Raw genomic sequence first — 22,015 nt, 5'->3', positions numbered from 1 at the left:
AGTGCCCCTGAAGTGGGCACGCCTGACGAAGCGCCGCACAGGCGTGAAACGCATAAGAGGAGGAGATTTTGCATCCATCCCTGTCTGCACCATGACGTGTCAATAAAGAATATTTTTTATCTCACCGCTGCTGTCCTGTGGAGTCCTGTTGTTCCGCTGTGCTCTGCATTGCCGCATCTTGTGGTTACCAGACTGTCTACTCAACCCAGCAGAAGCACGCACATCAGAAGAAAACGGGCACGGTTCACGTGAGTTTTTGCATTGTAGCAATTAACTGGGAGGTACACTACAGGTGTCCATAGGCGGTTATAGACTTGGTCCCTATTGGGAGTGATGTGGTGGGGCTTATATATATCTCCGCTTACAACACTCACCAGGACTATATATATGTCTTTATTTTACACCCACCTGCATACCCCAGGACTCATTTGTGTATAATACCAACCGTTTATTACTAATCTTCAATCAAGATTGTTTATACATTTACCATCCTTGGTCATTAGTAGCACTATTACAGAACTATGTTCTTCTACCCTATTTCATGCATAGTGTATGTATGATCATGTACAGATGCTTGATAACATTCAAGTATGTCCTTGTACACATGAATGTTTATAAATGCTCACTGACTGAATGAAGGCATATTTTATAATATATGAATATCTATTAATCATCAGTTGATTCATGGTACAACATTATTACACACTTGGCATGTTAATGGAAGATGACATTCACTTAGCTCTTGTTCAACATGAGATGTATGTGGGTTATTTTGGTAATGTAGATAGTCATTTCATGCTAATATTATTGACATACTGTACAACTTTAAGTAAGTACCCATATAACAGCATTCATTTTAAGGTTATGTTTTCTGTTGTCTTAACTCTGTAAAACATTACTTACCTTAATCTTCTTTCATAGTTCATAATGTTGGCATGTGATCATGTATGATTTTTGGTTACAATAACAGATCTGTAAACCTATATGAATATATCTGTAGTCTCTCTGTATCTCTATCTATATATGTATACACACACACACACACACACACAGACACTCACTGTGTGTGTGTGTGTGTGTGTATATATATATATATATATATATATTAACTGTTAAATAGATATATATATATATCTCTCTCTGCCACTGTTGTCAGCAACCAGGCCTTGTGTTAGTGAGATTTAAATGTTAGGACACTTACTACATATATGGTATCAGTATGAGTGAGCCCCTAATTCACTCAGATGTATTTAACTTTGAATATGATTACAACAAGGCCTGCTTACACACATCAATGGCTTTAGTTTAGCACTCTATATAGAATATATATATAATCAGAATGAACAGTACAGGCCTTCATGGCTGCAAAGAGGCCTTCTTTGCTGTTAAATACAACTTCTACACAGCTGACTCAATTAGGCCCTCAAACATACTCACCCAGTAACGAACTGTAATGAACTGTTAAGATTATTACAACAAGGCCTGTTTGCACACAACAAGGCCTTCAATGTAGCAAGATCTATATATATATAGCAACTGTAAATATTACTGTGTATGTTCATTTGCATGTCTTATATATACACTACCGACACACTTTATTGAAGTTTGGTCGGTACCGCAAGCCGGGAAATCTCCCGGCTTGCTAGTGGCCGCCCCTCGGCGTGCCGCGCGTCATAGACGCGCGGTCACGCGTCATCGGGAGCGTGCGCCCCCTGCACGCATGTCCAGGGGCTCCCCGAGGGAGCCCTGGTGTCCCGCGATCGCGGGACAGCGGCAGGGGGTTCCGGGGGACCCGGCGGACCCGGCAGCGGTAGGGAGAGCGCCCCGATCGGAGGGCGCTCTTCCGCTGCTTCGGCGTGCGCCCGTCACACTCGGGCGCGCGCCAGGCTACTGCTGCGGCACAGAACGGGCAAATGCTCGAATAAACTGTGCCGCAGCAGTACACACACACACATATATATACATACTATATATATATATACACACACAATATATTGTAAAATATATATAGATATATATAAATATATATCAAAATATATTTACCTAATTATATATATATTTATTTATATATATCTATATTTATGTATATATCAAGAGAGACAAACAGAGAGAGTCAAAGAGAGAGAGAGAAACAGAGAGAGAAAGAGAGAAACAGAGAGACAAACAGAGAGAGAAACAGAGAGAGAGAGAGAAAAAAAACAGACAAAGAGAGAGATGTGTGTGTATGGTTAATTTTAGCTAAGTGTAAGCAGAAATCTGTTCATCATAGCACTGTAGATGATTTCACACACATTGTTATTGTAATTAAAACAGTAAACTTGTTTTGCACATGTTGATTGCCTAAGCAGAAACTAAAGTTTCGATTCCTGTGAAAAGAGGGTATCTTAGACAAAGAATTTCAGCCAATTATTGTAACAAATTTTTTGTGGGAGAAAACCTAGGCGTATAACAGTTAGGTTGTATTATAACCTTGGAACAAACCGCGAAGATAACATGTAACTATTCACACATTCAGCAGACATCCGTATGCGTTCAACTTAGACACTGTACACTTGAAGACAGAAGAAATGGCAGAAGCTTCTACATTGCACAGCCATCCACGTAAATCATACAAATTTTTGATTTATGAAGCAATCGAGTCAACGGCTGAGAAAAGGGCAGCCGTGGGGCAAATCTATGACTTGATCCAAAACAAATATCAATACTACCAAGAACCTGACAAACAACGAAATTTTAAAACTTCTGTACGATTCACTTTATCCGCAAATGAATGTTTTGATCGGCAGGATCAACGATATGGATGCTGACATGTTGCGCCATCATTTAAACTTACCATGGAACATGGAACATATCTTCTGTTAAATAGCATATTTTTGCCCAATACCAGTTACATTGAAGCCGCACAGACTGTCGCGTATGCTGATATACCGCCACCCTCCATTCATCAAGACCAGATGCAAGATGGACATAACTACTATGATATGTATCCAAACTTATATGGCCAATACCAATGTGGATGTGCAAACAACCAACAACTGTACGTACCTCCGGACGTCTTGTTTGAAGAAGCCACTGCAGATCCAAATGACGGCCTCATGGAGATGTGTGTGATTCAGGATTCAACGGTTGCCTCAACCATGGATGATACTGTTGTGCCTTCCTGGAGCGAGCTGTTGCAGCCAAATCAGTTTTGACTTCTACAAGAATGGTAAATACAAATTTTGTTATGCCTTTACTCAAATTATATATGTGTACATTAATAATAAACAGCATTTGTTAGCCAAATGAGTGGATACAGCTTAACATTGCAGACAGACTTACATGTAGCGTGCACAAAGACATTATTTCCTATAACAATATACTACATGACAAACCATTACTACACATTGGTGACGGAGTCCTAAATCATAGATTATTATCGCTTTTAAAGTATCATTTCAACATGTTACACTAACTGTAACACACACACACACCTCATTGTTTAGCATTCAACATATAAAAACAAAGTGTCGCCCACATATGACGTGGGAACGTGGTCATGTCCCAAGGCGTCCTTAAAAAGGTTACCGATGCAAGCCTCACCCCCAACCGACGTGCGCACGTGAAACAGTATTGGCTGTGCCCGTAGATTATTGTTACGGTCAGAGCAGTGTGTCATGCGCGCGCGTCGGTGGGGCGGTGCGTGCACAGCGCTGGAGGCCAATGTTCATTCAGTGGGAGGGGTGTTTGCATGCATTTCACGGTGCCTTAACATGACGTCACACGTATTTGGTTCGCTCATTGGCTGATCGTCCGTTTTTGCCGTGGGCACACGTCCGTTGAAAAAGTTTAGATATGTACGTGTGTAGAAGTGAATTTGTTTCGCTTCCATATCATAACTTTCAGCCATGATATGCGTACTGCTAGCAGCACCATGGAGGGACATGTATTGAACGCACAGCGTACACATCGTTTTGTGCATGCGCTAAGACTTAGTCCACACATTCGTGACGTGCGCGCGCAACAGACGTTGTGCGCGCACATTATTATGTATACAGGCACAGGAACAAACATATCAGTAGTAATGGCATCAACGCCATTTGAAAAACGAGATTGTTCAGTATCTGTAGTTTTATCCTTGCAGTTTAAACATATACGTAACTTATGCGTGAATATCCACAATCATATAGAGATGAGTTAAGCGTTGTCATGCTGAAACATAGATAAATGTGGCATCTTTGAACATCATGTGTTTGCTGTATTTCACAGATGTCGAGGATGAATACATGGGACCAATGTATGATTTCAGATGGGCCAATCGTTATCTTAGATGATTGTGATGACTAGCGAACAACTATTATAATAAATATGTAACAATGCTTTCAATGATTGCTGCGCAGATTAACAATCACTACATAATGTTATCCTATTGTGCAACTATTTACTATGCACTTAATTATCATAATGATGTTGCTAAGCACTGAAGTTAGAACTTATATTGATATTTTGTTATTTTCTACTAACATTATATGTATTGCCATGTGATATATGCAACCAACATTATCACTCAGCAAACACATTAATCTACTATATATTCTAATCTCACGTGTGACTTGTCAAAGAATGTAAATGCTACATAACAACTCGTAGACATTGTATCTGAACGTACACAATAACAATAGGGAGGTGATAGAAACTGTTTAGTCGTGTGAGTTTATATTATCACCTAAGTTGCAGTGGTAACCTAACATGCATGAGCTAATGAATGTTAGGTACAGATCATTAAACCATGAACATTTGTGTGTACATTTACACCTCTGGCTGTCACAAAATCTAAATCTCCCCGTATCTCTTCATAAAGAGCTAAGATTGCTGCTGAACTCAAACGATAGCGACTTATAATCTCCTCCTCAATCATCCCATCTAACATGGTTCTCTCCCTGTACAAATGAGGACGAGGCACAACTTCTCTCCTCTCTCTTCTCCTCTCATCTCCTTGCCCTCTCCCACACCCTCTCCCTCTCCTCTCCGCATCCCTGTCCCTGTCTCTGTCCCTGTCCCTTCCTTGGCCTGTGACATCCTGACCCTCAGCTAGCCTCTCCTCCAATAGAATCTTCCTCCGTCTCATAAACATTCGCATCATTTTCAGGTCTGGAGCTGTCAATGCGCAGGTAATTAGTCTCCTTTAAATACCTATGTGATGATGTCAGGTGACTTGATGAAGTGCAAGGTGTTACATTAACATATCCAAGTAGTTAACTCCAAACGGGTATCCAGTACGGATTAAAAGGATTATTTATGTGTGTTCACCAGGCAATCATGATATTTGAAAATGATGTAACGTTAAGCTTTGTACAACCATTTATTCGCAAGTATTTATGGAATGTGTAATGCATGTACCATTTCTGAACGCAACACTCAGTCATCTCATTAGGATACAAACATGACATTGACGTTGAAAAACTACGTTGCAACATGTCTAATTTGGCATGTTATTGTCACATGTTCACATGAACTAATTGTAAAGTGCATATGCATAATGTAATGCCATCAGTATACTTGCTATTGATTATGTTTCAATTGTGTAAAAAATGAGTAACTATTATAGATCTGTGTATAACTTAGCATGAAGTGATTCTAATGCATGGTGTACAATGTAAACATGCAATGTTATTGAGTGTCCAATTGTGGACGTCATCAAAAGAGGGAGGTCACAAAGTACATGAAACATGAAAACAAACAGCTACATTTACATTTGATCATGCGTTACACATTCAAAGCATTCTCTAATGCAGGGGGGCGCAAACTTTTTTCCCTGCGCCCCCCTGCCGGCGGTCCCCTCTCTTCCGCGCCCCCCCTAACCACCATTGACCCGCCCTCCGGCGTCATGACGTCACGTTGCCATAGCAACGTGACGTCACATGACCTCGCGGCGTCATTTTGACGCCGCGTTGCCATGGCGACGCAAGAAGGAAGCCGCCGGAGTCACGGGTAAGTATGGTTTACAGAGGCCCTGCAGCTCCCCGGGCACTTAATTTAAGTGCCTTCGGGAAGCGCGCCGGGCCTCTGTAAACCCCGCGCCCCCCACCGGCAGTCTCGCGCCCCCCCTGGGGGTCGCGCCCCACAGTTTGCACACCGCTGCTCTAATGTATACCAACATTACTATACTGGATCTGTTAGATGTGTGAAATATGTTACATCATATAATAATTTGAAGCACACTTAAGTAACATGTTTCATATTATGTGACCTGTTCCTTTAAGAGTTTACTATAGGAGTTTACCTTGACACATCATAACATTAAGACTAATGTGACACGCAAATCATCATAACATAGAAAAGTACAATGTTCTGCCAATAATAAACGTAAGCGGTGACACGATGAAGTGAATGACATCGACACGGTAATGCCAAGCACATTTGTATTATGAGCAATAGAACGTAAACACTCCTATAAAGTTATAAGTCCCCGCTCCATTGACTCCATTGATGTAGAGATGAGCTATTTTTTCTAAGTGCCGTCCCGGCAACCTTGCCTATCGTTCTCCCCTCCAACTTGCCAACTTTAGTTGGCGGGACAAATTGCCGAAGATATCTCCATTTTTGAGTGCCGATCAGCACAGATAAGCTGATCTGGGCTACTAGAATACAGCCGATTTCAAAAAGTGCCGAAAAGTGCCGATAAGTGGGTTATCGGCAGCCGCATGCCGATAAATTTTTATCGGGAAGAAAAAATGCTGATTTTGACCACTTATCTGCGCTTACTGAATCTCAAATCCAATTTTGGCGGGAAAATGCCGATAAAAGCCTTATCGGCGCTTACTGCATGAGTCCCTAAGTACTTAAAATAAAAGTTATGCTAATACAAGCAGCAGTTAAATATGTTCATATAAAGAAGCGGTAAGGGGTCTAACAGGATAATAAGGCCTAACAAGTGGTTAGAAAAACCAAAATCTTATTAGTCAAGGCATAAATGAAAGGATATATATTATATGGGGGAGCGGGAGGAGTGAAGTATGACAGTAGGGTGGGGGGCATGAGCTGCTCCTGGATAAAAGGAAAGTGAATACAAGTGATGTTTATGTTAAATGGTTTTTCTTTCTGTGTGTGTGTTATGTTATAATATTTATTTATTCATTTTATTTATAAAATATTTTACCAGGAAGTAATACATTGAGAGTTACCTCTCATTTTCAAGTATGTCTTGGGCACAGAGTTAAGACATATAATACATGGTTACAAATACAGTTAGATAAATGAGCAGGGTATACATTATATACAAGACATTGCATGCAGAGTTAAAGATAATATATATTATGGGCGTATGAAACAGTTACAGACCAGATTAAAATGTGTGACAGCCTTAGATTTGAAAGAACTTAAATTGGTGGTGGATGTGAGAGTCTCTGGTAGGTTGTTCCAGTTTTGGGGTGCACGGTAAGAGAAGGAGGAGCGGCCGGATACTTTGTTGAGCCTTGGGACCATGAACAGTCTTTTGGAGTCTGATCTCAGTATTGTCAGATGTGTTTCAGTTCATGGAGTTAAGGTCATCAGCAGCAAAGGTAATAACAGGACTGCATGCATGGTGCGCTGTAGAAGAGAGAGTAAGATACCCACAAGGCAGCAGGAGAACCACAAGTATATACTCACAAACACACAGCAAAATGTACATGAAAATAGTCTCTTGGAACGTAAAGGGCATAAATTCTCGAATAAAAAGAAACAAAGTTGTTAGACACCTGAAAAAAGTAAGGACAGATATTGCACTAGTTCAGGAAGCCCACCTGAATGAAGACGAGAGTAAAAAACTTAAGCGGGACTGGGTGGGGGAATGTATTTATTCCCCAGCAGTGGGAAAGAAGGGAGGTGTAGCAATTCGAATTAATAAAGCACTGGCCCTGGAAATAATAACTTCCTCTGGGGACACAACAGGGAGACTGGTGCAATGCAGAGTAAAAATATACAAATAGAATTAAACATTTATAATCTATATGGCCCCAATGAGAATAGCCAGAGCTTTTTCCAGAGCACGGTGGAAAAAATATTGAAAGACAAAAGTAACAATACTACACTGGCGACACACTTTATTCGAGCTTGGCTAGTCCCACGAATTCGGGTATACCCGGGTGTATTGAGGTTTGTGACTGTTTTCTGCCCGAGTACATTGAGGTATTTTCCAAGCAGGGATTGAAGCATTTTATTCCCGCTGGCTGCAATACTGCACAGTATATATATATATACTGCATTATAATTCATGAATTTATGCCATCTGGTAGACACGTGAAGCATTGCAGCCTATTAAATCCTAATCATTATCATTTAACAGATTAGCCGCCCATCAGCCAGGCATGAACCCAGGCTGGGAAGGCAAACGCAACGGGGCTTGTCAGAGGTGAGGAGCGGCGCATTCCAGGTATCTGCCAGGTACATACTGGGTATTTGCTCGAATAAAGTGTGTCGGTGCAGTATAGTGGGCGGAGATTTTTATGTAGCTGAAGATCCATTGTTAGGCAGAGTTCAGGGTGGACGCTATGCGACTTGCGCGCGCTTGCGGGCACGCGCACGTCTGTCGCTATTTCGGGTTGTTCGGTGGGAGTTTTCAAACTGAAAACTCCACCGGCGGCAAAGTGCAGCGTTGACGCTGCTACATTTTGCCGCTACAATCCAAAATGATATTTGGGGCTGCAGTCGCGTCACGTGAGCTGGTTCAGGGAACCAGTTCCGTGACACATTCGCCCCGCCCCCCGCCACGCCCCAAAATGCCATGACCCAACTCCTGCAGCCAAGGCACAGATTGCTGGGCTGCAGGAGCACGCGAGGGAGGCGCACACAGACGCTCACGTCTGTAGCATCCACCCTGAACTCGGCCTTTGACAAATCAGGGCAAAATATACAGAGGGGACTGAATCCAGGACAGAAGAGTTTTAAGACTCTGCGTCAAGCGCTAGGGTGACAGACTGCCGGAGGTTACTAAATCCCATAGAGAGGGAGTACTCCTTTTCTCCCATCCTCATAATACTGTACCTTTTCAAGAATCAATTATTTTTTAATAAGCGACCATCTAATCCCTAACCTGAGTATGGCTTCCATTGAAAACATCTTGATGTCTGACCATGCTCCAGTATGTATTGGGCTAAATATAGGGCAGAAAGAGCACAAAGATAGGATATGGAGGTCCCCTTCACATATATATATATCACAATGAGAAGTTTAAAGCTTTCCTACTAAACAAATGGTACCAATTCAAGGACAATATAATGCACACCGAAAAGAAGGAAAATTGAATTGGGGAAGTGCAAAGGCGTTGCTAAGGGGAGATATAATGGCTTTTTCAAATAAATAAAGGAAGGAAATAGACATGGAATTCAGGAAAGCGAGTGACGAGCTGAGCGAAGCAAAAAGGAGCTTTAAACTAAAACCATCTCTGGTCACAAAAGAGGAATATTTTTTAAAAAAAGGACGCATCCGAGATACGGCTGCAGAGAAAAAAAAGTTAAAAAAAAAATGCAATATAGAGACTTTCATCTATATATATATGGGAATAAAGCTGGCAAACTAATGGGGAATTTAGTCAGGAACAACACATCATCTAAACATATAACAAAAATACAGAGAGCTAATGAGGAAATCTCAACTGAACCCAAATAAATATCTTTAGCATTTCAAGAATACTATCAAAAATTATATGGAAAGAGTGAGGAAAACCAAGAGGTAATGGAGGATTTCATGGGAAAATTACAATTGCCTAAATTAACAAGGGAAGATCAACAAAGATTAAATGAGCCAATTTCCAAGGAAGAAATATCAGAGTCAATTAAAAAACTTAAAAATGGCAAAGCACCAGGGCCCGATGGGTTTTGGGCCAAATTCTATAAAATCTTAAGTGGGAAATAGGTCTACCACTTAAGGAAGCGTTCAAAAATATATTAAAAACTGAAGAATACTTAGAAACGGGCAAGATGGCTTTCATAAGGATTCTTTACAAGGAAGGGAAACACCCCACTAAATCCAGAATCATATAGGCCAATTTCATTATTAAATCAAGACGCCAAGATCCTCTAAAAAAAATTAGCAGAGAAGCTAGCATCAATCCTGCCAAAATTGATCCGTCCAGATCAATCTGTATTTGTAAAGGGGAGACATTCGGTAAAGAATATTAGGAAAGTTATAGCTGCCGTAAACTGGCATTCTATTGTAGCACTACTAGTGATTTGCAAGAATTGGCTGTAATATTAAAGATCTTTAGGGATGGTACCTACATCCTTATTAGATATGTTGTATTTTAAACACAATTTTTGTTGTGCCCCTATTATTTTTAGTTTTCTTTGCCCATTAAAATTATTTTAAATCTACCTAATTACATTATATTTTGGTTTAGGGGCTTCACTTCAATGTACCTTTGGTCCTCATCACATCTAAATGCACCCCTGAGATGCTACTGTTATCATTCCAACATACTAGATCTGTGAGAGCATGCTATTTTGAGTGCTATCTTCCCGTCCTATCTTCTTTTTTGTTATGCTTGCATCACCATAGTGCACCCAGATCATCACATTTCATCATGCGAGCGGGAGGTCTCATTCTTCTGCCTGCCGTATTACAATGGCTTTTTCCCGCTCAGCCTGGGTTAGGGTGACCATACGTCCCGGTTTTGCCGGGACAGTCCCAGTTTTTGCTGGGCTGTCCCGGTTGCCCGTCCGTCCCGGGAATGTCCCGGTTTTTCTCCCTGGTGCGTGGGGGAGTCGGCGATGATGCGCGGGGGGTGCGCGGGGGGATGCGCGGGGGGGGGGAGCGAGCGGCGGCGCCAAGGAGGAGGAGGAGGATGCGGCAGCCAGGTAGTATTTTTTCCATGTTAGAATGCCGGGGTGGCTGGGCTTTAGAGAGTAGAAGCAGGGGATTGGTTGGAGGTCAGAGGATGTCGGCGGCGGGGCTTTCTACCGGGGCCGGATGGAGTGAGCTGTGTGTGTGTCTCCTGTCTGTGTGTGTGTCCTGTCTGTCTGTGTGTCCTGTCTGTCTGTCTGTGTGTGTGTCATAGGAGGAGAGGAGGGAGAGGTATGAGGAGGGGGAGATATGAGGAGCTGAAAGGAATGTATGGAGAGGGGAAGGTATGGGGAGGGAAAGGTATGAGGAGGGATGGGGAAGGTATGAGGAGAGATGGGGGAGATATGTGGAGTGATGGAGGGGAGGTATGGGGAGGGGAAGGTATGAGTAGGGATGGGGAGATAAGAGATGAGGAGGTGGAGATATGAGATGAGGAGGGGAAGGTATGTGGGGGGGTATGAGGAGGGGAGTGGGAGGTATAAGGAGGGATGGGGAGATATGAGGAGGGATGGGGGAGATATGATGAGGGATGGGGGAGATATGAGGAGGGATGGGGGAAATATGAGGAGGGATGAGGGGGAGGTATGGGAAGGGGAAGGTATGAGGAGGGATGGGGGAGATATGAGATGAGGAGGTGGAGATATGAGATGAGGAGGGGGAGATATGAGGAGGGGAAGGTGTGACGGTAACTTTGTGACAGGTTCTTAATAATACACACCAAAAATATAACTGGGTTGAACTGAACGATGCTTAGATATGATAAAATATAATTTATTCCTTGAAAAAGGTGAACACAACAAGATAGTACAAATAACAACAAAATATAGGCACTTACTTAAGATGGAATGATGAAGAAGTCATAATTCTGGACTGGCAGTTCATACAGCAATCTTCAAAATCATCAAGACACGAAAGACAATTGAGTAAGGGCTGATCCTGGTTTAAATACCATTTCAAACCCATCTCTTAACCCTAGGTGCCGAGCTGGCTAGAACTATCTCTTTGAAGTAGACTATACTTCCCCTGCAGGTGTGAACTGGGCCACTTGTAAAACACTCAATTCCTTTGTTCCTGACCCTAGGGTAAACAATCAGGGCAGTTAACTTTTGATCACAGGGCTATGCTAAATCTTCAGGATGCCCTTCCTGCCCTATTAGCATAGCAGATGGAGTCTGCATTTTCAGAGCAGATCCAAAATCCCATATACTCTGTAATATCTTCACATATTAATAAGTTCCGTTCTGGTGGGTCCAGTGGGTCTAAATCTGCCAGTTTTTAATGCCTACAGTGACCCTACATATTGGCCAAATTTCAACTCTCTGCGACCTCCAGAACCGGAGATACAGAAATGCACTTTAACACATTTTTAAAATACAGGATTCGTCCCTTTAAAAAGGAATCTCTGCTTTTCACTCTTTCCCCATTGAAATCAACGGGGTCCGCCGCCATAGCGTTGAATGGCGAGCTCCGCCGTTGCCGTCAATGGGGTTTCCCGCCATAGACTTTCAATGGAGAAACCGCCGCCATTGAAGTCTATGGGAAAATCCACAAATCTTTACATTCGCCCACACTCCGTCTGGTTGATCGGAGGGGGCTGGGAATGGCCATGCATTTAAGCCAGAACCTTGGCTACATGTCACCCAAATCCCATCCCTCTGGTCATTTCAGAACCGGAGATATGGACTTACATTTTTCAGTATTTCACACAGTCGTTTTTACGCCACGCGGCTTTTCCCCATTGGAATCAATGGCCGGCGCCGCCATAGACAATGCATAGCGCATGCCGCCATTAGATTCAATGGGACCTCCGCTCCGCCATTGAAGTCAATGGCGCGACCCTCCTTCTCCGCTCGACCCCTTACGGGGGTCTCTCATGCCTGGACCGGGTGTGGATCGTGTGTGGGGGTTCCTAGGAGCTAGGGGCAAAAAGAACTTTATTCCCAGGGGCCCTAGAACCTAAGATTCCCACGCCAATTGTCTTTGAACTTGACCGAAGTGATTAAACTCTTTTCAAAGACATTGTATCTGCTTTTGCGGTCTGCGGTTTGGATGGCTGCCAACCTGTTCCTCGAGGCCGGCATTGAGGAATCTCCATTGAAGTCAATGAGCCCATTGACTTACAATGGGAAACCGCTGCTCCTCCTCTCGGACGCCACCTGCTGGTCGTCGCTGGAAAACAGGTCCAAAACCGCTACTTCTGCCATTAGAACGCATGGAGTCTCAATGGCGACCTAAGGAAGGCTGCAAAATGGAGCCTGAAAAGGCGGGAAAAAAGGGAACAAAGGTCTATAATCACTTAACATTAACCCCTTCCCTCCCGCTTCAACCCTAGTGTATGTGTGAGTGCAAACACCAGGATGAGACATTACATTTATACAGGGGAATAAACATTTGGATACTGAAGCAAGGTAAAAACCACATTACTGGACCCCAGTCCAGTTAACCCCTTGCTTCCCAGGTGAGAGTAGGGGGTGGCCAAATGTGGTGTAACCCCTTTAATCCCGGGCCAAATCCCCTCTCTCCTGACAGAAGGTATGTGGGGGGGGGGGGGTATGAGGAGGGGAGGGGGAGGTATGGGGTAGATATGAGGTGAGGAGGGGAGAGATGAGGAGGGGAGGGATGAGGGAGATATAAGAGGAGGGCAGGAGGAGATATGAGGAGGGGCGAGGGAGATACGAGGAGGGGCAGGGGAGATATGGGATGAGGAGGGGGAGATATGGGGTGAGGAGGGGGAGATATGGGGTGAGGAGGGGGAGATATGAGGAGAGGAGGGGGAGGTATGGGGAGGGGGAGGTATGAGGAGGGGAGGGGGAGGTATGAGGAGGGGAGGGGGAGGTATGATGAGAGGAGGGGGAGGTATGAGGAGGGGAGGGGAGATATGAGGAGGGGGAGGTATGAGGAGGGGAGGGGGAGATATGAGGAGGGGCGGGGAGATATTAGGAGTAGGGGGTGGCCAAATGTGGTGTAACCCCTTTAATCCCGGGCCAAATCCCCTCTCTCCTGACAGAAGGTATGTGGGGGGGGGGGGGGTATGAGGAGGGGAGGGGGAGGTATGGGGTAGATATGAGGTGAGGAGGGGAGAGATGAGGAGGGGAGGGATGAGGGAGATATAAGAGGAGGGCAGGAGGAGATATGAGGAGGGGCGAGGGAGATACGAGGAGGGGCAGGGGAGATATGGGATGAGGAGGGGGAGATATGGGGTGAGGAGGGGGAGATATGGGGTGAGGAGGGGGAGATATGAGGAGAGGAGGGGGAGGTATGGGGAGGGGGAGGTATGAGGAGGGGAGGGGGAGGTATGAGGAGGGGAGGGGGAGGTATGATGAGAGGAGGGGGAGGTATGAGGAGGGGAGGGGAGATATGAGGAGGGGGAGGTATGAGGAGGGGAGGGGGAGATATGAGGAGGGGCGGGGAGATATTAGGAGATATGAGGAGGGGCGGAGGAGATATTAGGAGATACGAGGAGGGGCGGGGGAGATATGGGTGAGGAGGGGGAGATATGAGAAGGGGAGGAGGATATGAGGAGGGGAGGGGGAAATATGAGGACAGGGAAGAGGAGCAGAGGGGGAGATATGAGGAGAGGAGGGGGAGATATGAGGAGGGCAGGAGGAGATATGAGGAGGGCGGGGGAGATATTGGGAGATATGAGGAGGGGAGGAGATATGAGGAGGGGAGTTATGAGGCGGTGAGGGGGAGATATGATATGAGGAGGGGAGGTGGAGATATGAGGAGGGGAGAGGGTAGGTATGAGGAAAGGATGGGGAGGGAGAGGTATGAGGAGCGGGAGGTATGAGGAGGGGAGGTATATGGAGAGTTGGGGGAGGTATGAGGGGAGGAGAAGAGGGGGAGGTATAAGGAGAGGGGGAAGTATGAGGAGGGGAGGGGGCGGTATGAGGGGGCAGGTATGAGGAGAGGAGGGGGAAGTATGAGTAGTGGAGGGGCTGTGTGTGTTTGTCACTGTGTGTGTTTGTCACTGTTTGTATGTGTGTCACTGTGTGTGCACGTATATTGGGGAGGGAGGTTGAGTGTGGGGAGGGGAGAAAAATACAGGGGATGGTGGTGTAAGAGAGAGAGGGGAAAGGAAAGGGTGACTGGGGAGTGTGAGGTGGGGTGAGAGTGAGGAGGGGTGTGAGAAGGGGGGGTTCTCGCAAGGCCGCCGAAACGTGTGTAGGGGGCCCCGGTGGAAACTTTGTTCCTGGGCCCTGGGAAAACTGTCTGCGGTCCTGCATGGCAGTGATGTCACTGACAGCCACGAGAAGAGCAAGAGACACTATTTTGCAAAGTGTAATATACACACAAGGTCAGGAATGTCACATTTTTAAAAGTCTTAATTTTAATTAATGCCTACATTTTTTTATTTAATTTGAATTTATGTCAATTAATTATTTATTTAATTTTAATTTGTTAATTATTTTAATTTTAATTAATGTCTTCATTATTTATATACACACAAACACACACTGCAGGGCCCACCTCCTATACACACAAACACACACTGCAGCCCCCACCAACGGGACGCATTATGGTGCAGAGGCATCACGTGATGCCACATTGTCATGGCAACATGTCACCGCCTGACGTTAGTGTCTCATTGTCATGGCAACGGGGTGCGCGTTACCTGATGTAATTTGTTTTATAAATAATTTTTTTTTGTGTCTCGGTTTTTCATTTTGAAAATCTGGTCACCCTAGCCTGGGTTAAAGAAGTGCATAGCTGTAAACCTACCCGCAGACAGCTGTTTTGACCTTTTGGATCTCATCAGTGTGAAGATGTTTTTCTGGTTATGCAATGAGAGGCTGGCAGTGGCTACAACCAGACACAAAGAAAGGTACTGTATACTGAGTAAAAAAGTGACAAGAACCACACTCAGAGAACGAGACGTACTAGAGCAAGAGGTCATGGTCTGAACATGGAGGATGGGCGGCTCAGGGGAAATGTGAGAATGTACTTCTTCATGGGAAGGGTGCTGGATTAATGTCTCCAGCAGAGGTGGTGAAGGCTAAAACAGGACATTTGAAACTGCTCACGATAGACATAACAGTATGAGGTTTCACAAGGAGTCCCAGAGAGGGAAAGAGAAAAGAATAAATAAAATAAGTCAAAAGGAGATATGTACAGTACAACTGTATTATAGAAATTTGGGGTTGGAAAAATGACCTGGCGCGTATATAGTCATCATTAGAGTATATTTTCAGCTCTGCATCTCTCGTTTCGTTTTTGCTCCTTTTTGTTCAACCACATTTAAAGAAGTGGATGAGGGTATAAAATGACACAGGCAATTTAAACACTAGCAAAAATATTCTGTTGGAGTACAGAAGGTGTTCCTCCAAAGATCAAAAGAATCCAACATATTATCATACTACTGTAAATTATTTTGCTCTAGATCAAAACAGACTTCTCAATGAATTTTGCAGTGAAAGTCTTTCACCACGAGGAAGGCCATTCGTTATTCATGGTTACCTGTCTTCTTTTCACAGGAGACTGCTACTCATTTTACAGGTATAAGCCGTCACCGATGACTATATTTGCAACATATTATTAGGATTTCCACTGTGAACGTTTTTTTTTGTTGTGACCGTTAAAAAACATAATGATTCTCAAATCTTAAAAGCTAATAGGTTATTGATTTTTGTACATATTTGAGGGTTCCTGTGTTTTCTATTAACACTGGTGGGCATTTCAATATATATATATATGAGGTGAAGGAATAGGAGCCAAAGTTCCTATGCAATGCTCATAGGAAACAAACATGTGGTACAAACAATGAAAGAAATCCAAATCACACAGCTTGATATAATTATATCCTTGACACTAGCAACCCTTGATGCCACTCTTTGTGGACACCCACTAACCTCTATATATAAGGGTATAATCTGTATGGGTGTCACAGGCAATGGGTGCAGTGCAAAAAGGAAAAAAGGAGGAAACTCACACGTCTCTTGAGATCCAAATCCAGATGCTGTGGGGCGTGCTCCTACCGGGTTGGTATTCAATGTAGAAGTTTCTTGAATGGCGGTGCAGCTGCCTTTTGAAAAATTCGTGGGACCAAAATTGCATATTGCTGGGTACAAAACGTTTATTGGCACATAAAAAACAGCAACAAAACAAACTCTGACGCGTTTCAGCCGCCAAGGGCCTTTGGCGGCTGAAACGCATCAGAGTTTGTTTTGTTGCTGTTTTTTATGTGCCAATAAACGTTTTGTACCCAGCAATATGCAATTTTGGTCCCACGAATTTTTTCAAAAGGCAGCTGCACCGCCATTCAAGAAACTTCTACATTCAATATATATATATGCTCCTATTTATTCATTTTTATCTTTATAAGCATATTAACTCTTTCCCTGACAGACAGGGACATGAGAGTATTTTCTTAACACATTTTTTTTCTAAGAGATTGAACTTTTAAATGTGTCTTTAGTCTGCTATTTACAAAGAACAATACTTGACCAGGTACACCCCACACTCAACTATAAACCCCCCCTAAACTCCACTTACACTGATGTGGACCAAACAGACCACAGCTTTTATTCAACCGTTATACATTAACATGAAAACTTGGCTCTGCTGGTTTTAGCAATACCATCACCAAGGTAATAGCACAAGTCTGCATGGATCTTGGTGCCCCACCTCCATGGAGATGCACGGAAGTCAATCCGGCCGTAATGACAAGGAGATCCCTGGCTGAAGGATTGGCTCAGTGAGTAAAGACACTGAGTTTAATTGGGGGAACCTGGTTCAATTCCCAGTGTCATCTCCTCAGGCACCAAAAACATAGATTGTAAGCGCATCTAGGTAGGGACTGTGGCTGTAAAAAGCCTATGTACATTGCTGTGTACCGCGTGCTATATTGTAATTGGAAAGAGCTTTGAGTTTCAGTGAGTGAAAAGCAACTGAAAATGAAATAAAGTTATTATTTTTGCTTTCATTTTTTCCCTTCAACAACCTGTCTAACTCGTTATGCCAGCAAAGCTGTGACACAAACCCAACAATACAATACTGATAAAACAATGCGGGCGGGCTCCTCTCTTCCCACCGGGATTTGCGCTTCAGCCCACGCATGGGAGGCCCCAGAAAGTGAGAGGACCTCCCCATGCGGTCACCCCTCCTAGATCCTCCCAAGCCCCACTCCCCAAATGAATCCCTTCCCACCTGCAAACTCACGGGGCTGCAGCCCCTGGTCATAGAGACTTGTGCCTCATTTCCCAGAACTACAGTATATTGTCCCTGAAAGGACACTCTCACGTTCTTTACTCGCAGATATGAACATATTACATATTGTTGTGCAGCAAATACAAAATTCAAGGATTTGGGTTTTTTGAAGCATGAATATTGTTTGTTATCGCACTGAAATGGCTTTCTCTTCTCCTTCACAGGAACCTGTCAGGCAGGCTAGTTTGGGAGCTGAAGCTCAGCAATCTAATTACGTAAGCAAAGCTCCATTCTTTGGACCTCATTCTGATGTATGACAATTAAAAAGAGATTTGTTTTTTATTTCACATTAGTCGTTTATTTCCAGCTATAACTGGGCGTTGCCTGGAATGGAGCCATCATACTTGTAAATAAACATGTCATGTTTGGGTTACAGAGGTAATTACATATGAACAATTGTGTGAGTTAATAAAGTCCCTGGAATGTGGATAGATTGAGAAGTGTAGCAATGTTGTTAGGATCAAATGTGTAATAGTACATACAGTATGCCCGGAGTATATTGTACAGCCGGTAAAACCTATTTGGGACTGTAGGAGGACATGTGCAGAGGTACACAGTGGAGACTGTTTTAAGGTGAAATTAAAACAAGGCTTTATTGTGCCTGTCGCTTTAAACACAGCAAATATCAACATAAGAGAATAATCCAAACAAAAAACTATCTCTGCTTTGGAGACTATCTACATATGTAGCTCAGCCCTCTCTGACTGGGTTGGTTAGCTAAGCTATTTACCAGCCCCAAATCATGGAGACATTTATCAATACACATAGACATAGATAATAGTCTTATACGAAAAGTCTTATCTGTTAGCTGGGCTGCTGTAGAGGAAGCTTCTCTGCTCTCTTGGAACCGCACCCTTGTGTGCACAGGAAATGTCCGGCTCCAGGTTAGAATCTTGTCCCCTTTGTCTTGTGGTCAGCTTGTCGCTCAAGACATCTGTCCTTCCTTGGTTCAGCCCAGTTGTGGACTAAGGAATCTCTGCTCTGTCTCCTAGTTCAGCTCAGGTGTGAGCTAAGGAGTCTCACTTTCTGTCTCAAAAGACAGGCTTTTCTAAGCAATCTAATCAGGCAGGTGGTGTTTGTTAATTAACTACCAGCAGTTAACCACCACACTGCTGGATTAGAGGCACATTACCTGAACAGGGATAACTCCCCTGTTACATACCTCCCCTGTTTGTGGGAAGCTCGGGCTTGCCACGGCCAAAGCCCATCCTTCCACTCTCATTCTAGATATCTCTGTGACTTGAATGAGAGTGGATGGAGGAAGAGAACCCTCAGTCCCGCTGGGATTGGAGCCCTTTCTCCAGTTTATTCGTATCTCCACCCGAAGGTGCTTGAGATCAGCACTCCTCAGTCGCTCGAGGAGGACTTTTTCTAAGTATAGTCTTTTTGCTATGTGCGCGGTCATGAGATTTCCCTCGCATCGGGTGCTCGTCTTATTGTAGGCAGACTGTATGGCAGTAGTTGCAGAGCATTTAAAAACAGCCCTTTGAGTTTTCTGCTCTTGAAGCTGTCTCTCTGCCCTTTTCCCACTCAATGGGGTTGCTAGTTCAGCCTCTTTGGGATCAAGTTGTAATTCCACACCCACTTCCAGAGAATGTCCCATCTTTTCAGCTTCATCAGCTAAGGATTCTTCGGGTTTTGATTCAGCAAGTGTACCTTCTTTTATTGCCTGTTGGGTGGCTGAAGGTTTTGCTAGTGCTTGTTTAGGTGGTTCAAATTTTGCAACCTTGTCTTTCAAATGAGCGGTATTCCCAGCTCTCACTGTACCCTTGTTTTCATGGGTTTTTGTGGCTGTGGGATACTGACGCTTAGTCAGGGTCAATACTTGTCCTTGTAGAGCTTTCATCTCATCCGCGAGAGATCCCTGTTTTTTGAGTGCGTCTTGCAAGTGTCTTCTCAGGGAATTTATCTGCATGCTTTGCTTCCACATTTTTATTGCATTGTGAAGCACTATGAACTTCTTTGCTTGGGCCACAGTTACTTGTTTCAGTTTCTGGACCTTCTTGTGCTCCCTTTTGTGCCGAGTCACCTGGGTTCTATGCTTGGCCTTTAGCGATGCTTTGGTGATGCTCAGGGTAGCCTTCAGTTTCTCATGCTGCTTTGCGGGGACATACTGGGTAATCAGACGTTCCTTCAGCCCTTCTATTTCTTTAACAGCCTGCAGATTGTCTTCCTGCAGAGTTTGCTGCTTCTCCTCGGACATCTGGAGGTGCGTACGCAGACCTGGCAGTTGGTTCTGCAGTCGGTGCTCTGCTTCAAACTCCTCACCTTCCAACAGTCTATTTATTTCGCAGCTTTTCATTCTTTTCCTTGACTTGTTCTGTCAACTCAGAATTTTCTTTTTTTAATCTTAAATTTTCTCCTTTTTCAGTCTCTGTACTATTCAGGGCCTCCTTGCAGTCCACCTTCCATTTTTTCACATCTGTTTGGAGGCGGGCTGTCTCCTGGCGTGAGACTTCCATCTCCAGGTTTAGGTTCTGAAACTCCTTCTGAGAGACTTTGAGATCCAAGTTAAGATGTAAGATAGTTTTCTTTGACATGTCCAGCTCCTCAGTGAGACTGTGTAGTTCCTTTCTGGAGACTTCCAGTTCTGTGCGGCAGCTGTTGATCTCATGATGTGAGGCATCCAGTGCTCTGCGGAGTGTATGAACTTCCTTCTGAGATACGTCTACCTCTGTCCGGACACTGTTGACCTCCTGTTGTGTTGCATTCAGCTCTATGCGAGGAGTGTGCATCTCTTTCTGAGAGACTGTCATCTCCTTCAGTGCCTCCTCATACTTCCGCTTCAGCTTAGCCATCATTTTATCAGATTGGCTCTGCTTTTCATCCATGGCGGTAATAGTAGAGTTTGCAGTATCTAGCTCAGTCTTGAGATCATCCAATTCTGTCCTGGCCAAAGAGTACATTGTGAGCACATCTTTCTGTAGCTTCACGTTATTTTCCCGGAGCCGATCACAGTCACGCCTGGCAACCTTCAGGGCATCCCAAGGGCTGGTCAAGGGATCGTCACTCACCGGTTCCGGCTCCGCTTCCCTGGGATGGTTGGTTGAGGTTTTTTCACTATTAGCACCGGACAACTTCTGCCTTGGGCCTTCTGGATATTCGGTCATCCGCGGGATGACTTCTCCATCTTCTCTAGGCTGCAGGGCATTTCGGACCCCCTTTTCCTCCGCAAGATCTGGAGATGTGTCTGTTCCTTCCACGGTAAGTGAAGAACCGCTTTTCTTTTTCTCTTTTCGCCTTTTTGTTTTGGATGACACTGTCCCCTCAATGATACTGGGGTCTCCATCTTCATTTGAAATTTTAGCAGCGTCATTGGATTCACCTGGCTTTTCTTGCAACTGTAACAGCTGACGGAAATATTCGGTGATCCACTGCTCCCGCTCTTTCTCCTGCCGATCATATTCGTCATCATAGTGAGTGGTCTTTTTGGTTCGTACCGTGTTCAGGCACCCCCACCATTCTTGGGGTGTTTTGTGGGCGTGACTCGGTTTGGGTTCCCCATAAGAGATGTCTTCCTCCTCATCGGACTGGAAGGGCCACTCTTCCGTGGGGTAAGGTTAATTACAGGAACGCAGTATTTTGTCCTCCATTTTGGGGCTATCAGGTATATTTTTCTTCCTGACCTCAGGAGGTGCTATTGCAGCTGTTGTCACTGTATTTGCTAGAACCCCAAATGGTGGTAGTCCTACAGGTGGGCATATTTTGCTTGTAGAGGTCGTAGCTCTCACAGGCCTCTCTGTAGACTTTTTCTTCCCTTGGGTAAGTTTTACAACATTAGCATTACTGTGCATGCATTCACTCTCGTCGTCTGAATAAGGCCTGAAGGGACACTGCTCCATGTGGTGGGGTTCTTTACACCAGGAACACATTTTCTTCCCTATTTTTACAGAGTCTGTATTTGACTTCAGCTGGGTGGCCATTTTAAATTCTCAGGGTTCTATTTCTTTAAATACAGTGCTTGCTAGCTGCCCATTTTCTGGCTTTAGCAAAGGCATTTGCTTTACAC

The sequence above is a fragment of the Ascaphus truei genome, chromosome 3, assembly GCF_040206685.1.
Source record: "Ascaphus truei isolate aAscTru1 chromosome 3, aAscTru1.hap1, whole genome shotgun sequence".
Classification (NCBI taxonomy): Eukaryota; Metazoa; Chordata; class Amphibia; order Anura; family Ascaphidae; genus Ascaphus; species Ascaphus truei.
This window is presented reverse-complemented; position numbering follows the sequence as displayed.